The sequence below is a fragment of the Leuresthes tenuis genome, unplaced genomic scaffold, assembly GCF_036924035.1.
Source record: "Leuresthes tenuis unplaced genomic scaffold, fLeuTen1.0.hap1 SCAF_5, whole genome shotgun sequence".
In the NCBI taxonomy this organism is placed as follows: domain Eukaryota; kingdom Metazoa; phylum Chordata; class Actinopteri; order Atheriniformes; family Atherinopsidae; genus Leuresthes; species Leuresthes tenuis.
The window spans coordinates 21,380,516-21,390,065 of NW_027325359.1; the positions used below are offsets into that span (position 1 = coordinate 21,380,516).

General features: G+C 42.6%; 1 pseudogene; it reads left to right on the forward strand.

Moving 5' to 3' along the window:
• On the forward strand, nucleotides 1-177 carry LOC140308069 (U2 spliceosomal RNA; annotated as a pseudogene).
• Nucleotides 178-9,550: the final 9,373 nt, after the last annotated feature.

Genomic DNA, 9,550 nt, shown 5'->3' on the forward strand with positions numbered 1-9,550 from the left:
CTCTCTTTACTAATTGCACATAATCCATCTGTACTTATCAGTTTAATATGTGATATGTCTATGCAAGGACTACATATTAAATGGATTTTTATCAATAGGAGTTGAAAAAGGAGCTTGCTCCGTTCACTCCAAGCATCGACCCGGTACTGCAGTGCCGTTGGGAACGGTGCGCTCTCCTCTGCTCTTGTGAAAAAGCTAACAGCGGTGCAGGATGGAAGTTTCTTTTAGTCTGCTGAGAAAAGAGAGTGAATGCGAAGTAGACTTTAACACGGCTCTGGGAGCGAGCCGAGTGCGGGCTAACCAGGAGAAATGCTTGAAAGAAACGCGACACCGAATGAGCGGTCAGAACAAAGCCTCAATACGGTGTTCCTGTGGTGTTTTTATAAAATGCGGTGAAAATAAAGGTGTGAATGCCCCATAGAAAACTAAAAGGTGGAGCGGAAGTGTTCGGCTGCAAGAAGGTGTGAATGTCCGACTATATTTGGTGAAAAGCAGGTGAAGCAAGGTCTGAATGCCCAACCTTACATCATCAAAAGCGAGATCAGAGGTTTTTGGCTGCAAGAAGGCCATAGTTTGCCAAAAGCGGGTAAGGTGCGAATGACCGACTAAATATCAACAAAAGTGGGGGCGGAGGTCTTCGGATGCAAGTGGGTGTGAATATCCCACCATACAAGTATGGTGGAGAGGAAGCTGTGAATGGCCGACCATAGTTTGCAAAAAGCGGGTGAGAAAAGTTGCGAATGTCCAACCATACATGATCAAAACAGGGAGCGGAGGTGTTTGGCTGTGACAAGGTGTGAATGTCCACCCATAATTAATGAAAAGCGGGCAACAAGTAGGTTCGAATGCCCAACCATACATCAACAAAAGCAGGAGTGGATGTGTTTGGCTACAAGAAGGTTTGAATGTCCGAGCATAGTTTGTAAAAAGCGGGTAAGAAAAGGTGCGAATGCCCGAACATACACCATCAAAAGAGGGAGCGGAGGTGTTACACTTGAAAGACGGTGTGAATGTCCGACCATAGTTGGTAAAAAGTGGGTAAGAAAAGGTTCGAATGCCCGAATATATACCATCAAAAGCGGAAGCGGAGGTGTTCGGCTGCAAGAAGGTGTGAAAGTCCGACCATGGTTTGTAAAAAGCGGGTAAGAAAAGGTGCGAATGCCCGACAATGTATGATCAAAAGAGGGAACGGAGGTTTTCGGCTGCAAGAAGGTCTAAATGTCCAACCATAATTTGTAAAAACCGGGGAAGAAAAGGCTCGGAAGCCCGACTATACACCATCAAAAGCGGGAACGGAGGTTTTCGGCTACAAGAAGGTTTGAATGTACGACCATAGTTTGTAAAAAGCGGGTAAGAAAAGGTGCGAATGCCCGAACATACACCATCAAAAGAGGGAGCGGAGGTGTTACACTTGAAAGACGGTGTGAATGTCCGACCATAGTTGGTAAAAAGTGGGTAAGAAAAGGTTCGAATGCCCGAATATATACCATCAAAAGCGGAAGCGGAGGTGTTCGGCTGCAAGAAGGTGTGATCGTCCGACCAAAGTTTGTAAAAAGCAGTTAAGAAAAGGTTCGAATATCCAACCAAACATAATCAAAAGTGGGAGCAGAGCTGTTCGACTGCAAGTAGGTGTGAATATCCACCCATAATTCCTGAAAAATGGGTAAGAAAAGGTGCGAATGCCCAACCATACATCATCAAAAGAAGAAGTGGATGTGTTCTGCTACAAGAAGGTTTGAATGTCCAACCATAGTTTGTAAAAAGCGGGTAAGAAAAAGTTCGAATGCCCGAACATACACCATCAAAAGAGGGAGCGGAGGTGTTCCGCTGTAAGATGCTGCGAATGTCCGACCATAGTTGGTATAAAGCGGGTAAGAAAAGGTTAAAAAACCGGACTGTACACAATCAATAGCGGGAGCGGAGTTGTTCGGCTACAAGAAGGTGTGAAAGTCCGACCATGGTTTGTAAAAAGCGGGTAAGACAAGGTGCGAATGCCCGACAATGTATGATCAAAAGAGGGAGCGGAGTTGTTCGGCTGCAAGGTCTGAATTTCCAACCATAATTTGTAAACACCGTTGAAGAAAAGGCTCGAAAGCCCGACTATACACCATCAAAAGCGGGAGCGGAGGTGTTCAGCTGCAAGAAGGTCTGAATGTCCACCAATAATTACTGAAAAATGGGTAAGAAAAGGTGTGAATGCCCAACTATACATCATCACAAGCAGAAGTGGATGTGTTCGGCCACAAGAAGGTTTAAATGTCCGACCATAGTTTGTAAAAGGCGGGTAAGAAAAGGTTCGAATGCCCGAACATACACAATCAAAAGAGGGAGCGGAGGTGTTTCACTGCAAGAAGGTGTGAATGTCCGAGCATAGTTTGTAAAAAGTGGGTAAGAAAAGGTTCGAATGCCAGAACATACACCATCAAAAGAGGGAGCGGAGGTGTTCCGCTGTAAGAAGGTGTGAATGTCCGACCATAGTTGGTAAAAAGCGGGTAAGAAAAGGCTAAAATACCCAACTCTACACAATCAATAGCGGGAGCGGAGTTGTTCGGCTAAAAGAAGGTATGAAAGTCCGACCATGGTTTGTAAAAAGCGGGTAAGAAAAGGTTCGAATGCCAAAATATACACCATCAAAAGCGGAAGCCGAGGTGTTCGGCTGCAAGTAGTTGTGAATGTCAGATCATAATTTGTAAAAAGCTGATGAGAAAGGTGTGAATGACCGACAATAATTGCTGAAAAATGTGTTAGAAAAGGTTCGAATGCCGGACCATTCATCATCAAAAGCCGGAGAAGAGGTGTTCGGCTGTGAGAAGCTGTGAATGTCCAGCCATAATAACTCAAAAACGGGTAAGAAAAGGTAGTATTGCCAGACCATAAATGATCAAAACAGGGAGCGGAGGTGTTCCGCTGTAAGAAGGTGTGAATGTCCCACCATAATTGGTAAAAAGCGGGTAAGAAAAGGTTAAAATACCAGACTGTACACAATCAATAGCAGGAGTGGATGTGTTTGGCTACAAGAAGGTTTGAATGTCCGAGCATAGTTTGTAAAAAGCGGGTAAGAAAAGGTGCGAATGCCCGAACATACACCATCAAAAGAGGGAGCGGAGGTGTTACACTTGAAAGACGGTGTGAATGTCCGACCATAGTTGGTAAAAAGTGGGTAAGAAAAGGTTCGAATGCCCGAATATATACCATCAAAAGCGGAAGCGGAGGTGTTCGGCTGCAAGAAGGTGTGAAAGTCCGACCATGGTTTGTAAAAAGCGGGTAAGAAAAGGTGCGAATGCCCGACAATGTATGATCAAAAGAGGGAACGGAGGTTTTCGGCTGCAAGAAGGTCTAAATGTCCAACCATAATTTGTAAAAACCGGGGAAGAAAAGGCTCGGAAGCCCGACTATACACCATCAAAAGCGGGAGCGGAGGTGTTCAGCTGCAAGAAGGTCTGAATGTCCATCAATAATTGCTAGAAAACATGAAAAAAAATGTTCGAATATCCAACCGCACATGATCATAAGTGGGAGAGGAGGTGTTCAGCTGCAAGAAGGTGTGATTGTCCACCCATAATTCCTCAAAAATGGGTAAAAAAAAAAGGTGCGAATGCCCAACCATACATCATCAAAAGCAGGACTGGATGTGTTCGGCTACAAGAAGGTTTGAATGTCCGAGCATAGTTTGTAAAAAGCGGGTAAGAAAAGGTTCGAATGCCCGAACATACACCATCAAAAGAGGGAGCGGAGGTGTTCCGCCATAAGAAAGTGTGAATGTCCGACCGTAGTTGGTAAAAAGCGGGTAAGAAAAGGTTAAAATACCCGACTGTACACAATCAATAGCGGGAAGGGATGTGTTCGGCTACAAGAAAGTGTGAAAGTCCAACCATGTTTTGTAAAAAGTGGTTAAGAAAAGGTGCGAATGCCCGACAATGTATGATCAAAAGAGGGAGCGGAGGTTTTCGGCTGCAAGAAGGTCTGAATGTCCAACCATAATTTGTAAAAACCGGGGAAGAAAAGGCTCGAAAGCCCAACTATACACCATCAAAAGCGGGAGCAGAGGTGTTCAGCTGCAAGAAGGTCTCAATGTCCATCAATAATTGCTAGAAAACATGAAAGAAAATTTTTCGAATATCAAACCGCACATGATCATATGCGGGAGAGGAGGTGTTCAGCTGTAAGATGGTGTGAATGTCCACCCATAATTCCTGAAAAATGGGTAAAAAAAGGTGCGAATGCCCAACCATACAACATCAAAAGCAGGTGTGAATGTCATCATAATTTGCAAAAACCTGATGAGAAATGGTGAGAATGCCCGACTATACACCATCAAATGCGGGAGCGGAGGTGTTCGGCTGTGAGTAGGTGTGAATGTCCGACCATACTTGCTGAAAAATATGACAAAGCAGTTTTCACTTGGTTTGGGTGAAGGAATTCATTTTATATCAAAATCCGAAATTGTGTAGAACTCGTGGAAATAAGTTTATTCTCGGATTCCTAAAGGTTTAGTGTTGTTCTTTGGTATACTGCAAAGTAATACTTTCTATTTTGTTGAAACCCATTCAGACATGGATAAATATGAAGGACAAAGCAGTTTTAACTTGGTTTGAGTGAAGGAATTCATTTTATATCAAAATCCGAAATTGTGTAGAACTGGTGATAAGAAGCTTATTCTCGGATTCCTAAAGGTTTAGTGTTGTTCTTTGGTATACTGTAAAGTAATACTTTCTTTTTTGTTGAAACCTATTCAGACACGGATAAATATTAAGGACAAAGCAGTTTTAACTTGGTTTGAGTGAAGGAATTCATTTTATATCAAAATCCGAAATTGTGTAGAACTGGTGATAAGAAGCTTATTCTCGGATTCCTAAAGGTTTAGTGTTGTTCTTTGGTATACTGCAAATTAATACTTTCTTTTTTGTTGAAACCTATTCAGACATGGATAAATATTAAGGACAAAGCAGTTTTAACTTGGTTTGAGTGAAGGAATTGATTTTATATCAAAATCCGAAATTGTGTAGAACTGGTGATAAGAAGCTTATTCTCGGATTCCTAAAGGTTTAGTGTTGTTCTTTGGTATACTGCAAATTAATACTTTCTTTTTTGTTGAAACCTATTCAGACATGGATAAATATGAAGGACAAAGCAGTTTTAACTTGGTTTGAGTGAAGGAATTCATTTTATATCAAAATCCGAAATTGTGTAGAACTGGTGATAAGAAGCTTATTCTCGGATTCCTGAAAAGGTTTAGAGTTGTTCTTTCCTATCCTGCAAAGTACAACGTTCTTTTTTGTTTAAAGCTATTATGACATGGATAAATATGAAGGACAAAGCAGTTTTAACTTAATCGGTTTCAACAAAATAGAAAGTATTACTTTGCAGTATACTAAAGAACAACACTAAACCTTTAGGAATCCGAGAATAAACTTATTTCCACGAGTTCTACACAATTTCGGATTTTGATATAAAATGAATTCCTTCACTCAAACCAAGTTAAAACTGCTTTGTCCTTGATATTTATCCATGTCTGAATCGGTTTCAACAAAATAAAAAGTATTACTTTGCAGTATACCAAAGAACAACACTAAACCTTTAGGAATCCGAGAATAAACTTATTTCCACGAGTTCTACACAATTTCGGATTTTGATATAAAATGAAATCCTTCACTCAAACCAAGTGAAAACTGCTTTGTCATATTTTTCAGCAAGTATGGTCGGACATTCACACCTACTCACAGCCGAACACCTCCGCTCCCGCATTTGATGGTGTATAGTCGGGCATTCTCACCATTTCTCATCAGGTTTTTGCAAATTATGATCTGACATTCACACCTGCTTTTGATGATGTATGGTTGGGCATTCGCACCTTTTTTTTTTACCCATTTTTGAGGAATTATGGGTGGACATTCACACCTTCTTGCAGCTAAACACCTCCGCTCCCACTTATGATCATGTGCGGTTTGATATTCGAAAATTTTCTTTCATGTTTTCTAGCAATTATTGATGGACATTCAGACCTTCTTGCAGCTGAACACCTCTGCTCCCGCTTTTGATGGTGTATAGTCGGGCTTTCAAGCCTTTTCTTCCCCGGTTTTTACAAATTATGGTTGGACATTCAGACCTTCTTTTAGCCGAAAACTTCCGCTCCCTCTTTTGATCATACATTGTCGGGCATTCGCACCTTTTCTTACCCGCTTTTTACAAAACATGGTCGGACTTTCACACCTTCTTGTAGCCGAACACATTCGCTCCCGCTATTGATTGTGTGCAGTCGGGTATTTTAACCTTTTCTTACCAACTTTTTACCAACTACGGTCGGACATTCACACCTTCTTATGGCGGAACACCTCCACTCCCTCTTTTGATGGTGTATGTTTGGGCATTCGAACCTTTTCTTACCCGCTTTTTACAAACTATGGTCGGACATTCAAACCTTCTTGTAGCCGAACACATCCAGTTCTGCTTTTGAGGATGTATGGTCGGACTTTCACACCTTTTAGTAGCCAAACAACTCCGCTCCCGCTATTGATTGTGTACAGTCGGGTATTTTAACCTTTTCTTACCCGCTTTTTACCAATTATGGTCGGACATTCACACCTTCTTACAGCGGAACACCTCCGCTCCCTGTTTTGATCATTTGTGGTCTGGCAATACTACCTTTTCTTACCCGTTTTTGAGTAATTATGGCTGGACATTCACAGCTTCTTGCATCCGAACACCTCTTCTCTGCTTTTGATGATGAATAGTCCGGCATTCTTACCTTTTCTAACACATTTTTCAGTAATTATTGTCGGTCATTCACACCTTTCTCATCAGCTTTTTGCAAATTATGATCTGACATTCACACCTACTTGCAGCCGAACACCTCGGCTTCCGTTTTTGATGGTGTATATTTTGGCATTCGAACCTTTTCTTACCCACTTTTTACAAACTATGCTCGGACATTCACACCTTCTTGCAGCGAAACCCCTCCGCTCCCTCTTTTGATTGTGTATGTTTGGGCATTCGAACCTTTTCTTACCCGCTTTTTACAAACTATGGTCGGACATTCAAACCTTCTTGTGGCCGAACACATCCACTTCTGCTTTTTATGATGTATAGTTGGGCATTCACACCTTTTATTACCCATTTTTCAGTAATTATTGGTTGGAAATTCAGACCTTGCAGCCGAACACCTCCGCTCCCTCTTTTGATCATACATTGTCGGGCATTCGCACCTTGTCTTACCCGCGTTTTACAAACCATGGTCGGACTTTCACACCTTCTTGTAGCCGAACAACTCCGCTCCCGCTATTGATTGTGTAGAGTCGGGTATTTTAACCTTTTCTTACCCGCTTTTTACCAATTATGGTCGGACTTTCACACCGTCTTACAGCGGAACACCTCCGCTCCCTCTTTTGATGGTGTATGTTCGGGCATTCAAACTTTTTCTTACCCACTTTTTACAAACTATGGTCGGACCTTCAAACCTTCTTGTAGCAGAACACATCCACTTCTTCTTTTGATGATGTATGGTTGGGCATTCGCACCTTTTCTTACCCATTTTTCAGGAATTATGGGTGGACATTCACACCTACTTGCAGTCGAACAGCTCTGCTCCCACTTTTGATTATGTTTGGTTGGATATTCAAACCTTTTCTTAACTGCTTTTTACAAACTTTGGTCGGACGTTCACACCTTCTTGCAGCCGAACACCTCCGTTTCCGCTTTTGATGGTATATATTCGGGCATTCGAACCTTTTCTTACCCGCTTTTTACCAACTATGGTCGGACATTCACACCTTCTTACAGCGGAAAACCTCCGCTCCCTCTTTTGATTGTGTATGTTCGAGCATTTAAACCTTTTCTTACCCGCCTTTTACAAACTATGGTCGGACATTCAAACCTTCTTGTGGCCGCACACATCCACTTCTGCTTGTGATGATGTATAGTTGGGCATTCACACCTTTTCTTACCCATTTCTCAGTAATTATTGGTGGACATTCAGACCTTCTTGCAGCTGAACACCTCTGCTCCCGCTTTTGATGGTTTATAGTCGGGCTTTCGAGGCTTTTCTTCAACGGTGTTTACAAATTATGGTTGGAAATTCAGACCTTGCAGCCGAACACCTCCGCTCCCTGTTTTGATCATACATTGTCGGGCATTCGCACCTTGTCTTACCCGCGTTTTACAAACCATGGTCGGACTTTCACACCTTCTTGTAGCCGAACAACTCCGCTCCCGCTATTGATTGTGTACAGTCGGGTATTTTAACCTTTTCTTACCCGCTTTTTACCAATTATGGTCGGACATTCACACCGTCTTACAGCGGAACACCTCCGCTCCCAATTTTGATGGTGTATGTTCGAGCATTCGAACTTTTTCTTACCCACTTTTTACAAGCTATGGTCGGACATTCAAACCTTCTTGTAGCAGAACACATCCACTTCTTCTTTTGATGATGTATGGTTGGGCATTCGAACCTACTTGTTGCCCGCTTTTCATTAATTATGGGTGGACATTCAGACCTACTTGCAGCCGAACACCTCGGCTTCCGCTTTTGATGGTGTATATTTTTGCATTCGAACCTTTTCTTACCCGCTTTTTACAAACCATGGTCGGACTTTCACACCTTCTTTTAGCCGAACAACTCCGCTCCCGCTATTGATTGTGTAGAGTCGGGTATTTTAACCTTTTCTTACCCGCTTTTTACCAACTATGGTTGGACATTCACACCTTCTTACAGCGGAACACCTCCGCTCCCTCTTTTGATGGTGTATGTTCGGGCATTTGAACCTTTTCTTACCCGCTTTTTACAAACTATGCTCGGACATTCACACCTTCTTGCAGCGAAACACCTCAGCTCCCTCTTTTGATTGTGTATGTTCGGGCATTCAAACCTTTTCTTACCCGCCTTTTACAAACTATGGTCGGACATTCAAACCTTCTTGTGGCCGAACACATCCACTTCTGCTTTTGATGATGTATAGTTGGGCATTCACACCTCTTCTTACCCATTTTTCAGTAATTATTGGTGGACATTCAGACCTTCTTGCAGCTGAACACCTCTGCTCCCGCTTTTGATGGTGTATAGTCGGGCTTTCGAGGCTTTTCTTCAACGGTGTTTACAAATTATGGTTGAAAATTCAGACCTTGCAGCCGAACACCTCCGCTCCCTCTTTTGATCATACATTGTCGGACATTCGCACCTTGTCTTACCCGCGTTTTACAAACCATGGTCGGACATTCACAGCTTCCTCTCCACCATACTTGTATGGTGGGATATTCACACCCACTTGCATCCGAAGACCTCCGCCCCCACTTTTGTTGATATTTAGTCGGTCGTTCACACCTTACCCGTTTTCTTGCCGCCAAACACCTCTGATCTCGCTTTTGATGATGTAAGATTGGGCATTCAGACCTTGCTTTTCCTGCTTTTCACCAACTATAGACGGACATTCACACCTTCTTGCAGCCGAACACTTCCGCTCCACCTTTTAGGTTTCTATCACACCTTTTTTTTCACCGCATTTTATAGATTATGGTTGAAATTCTCAACCACTCATCCGAAGACCTCTCCTCCCGC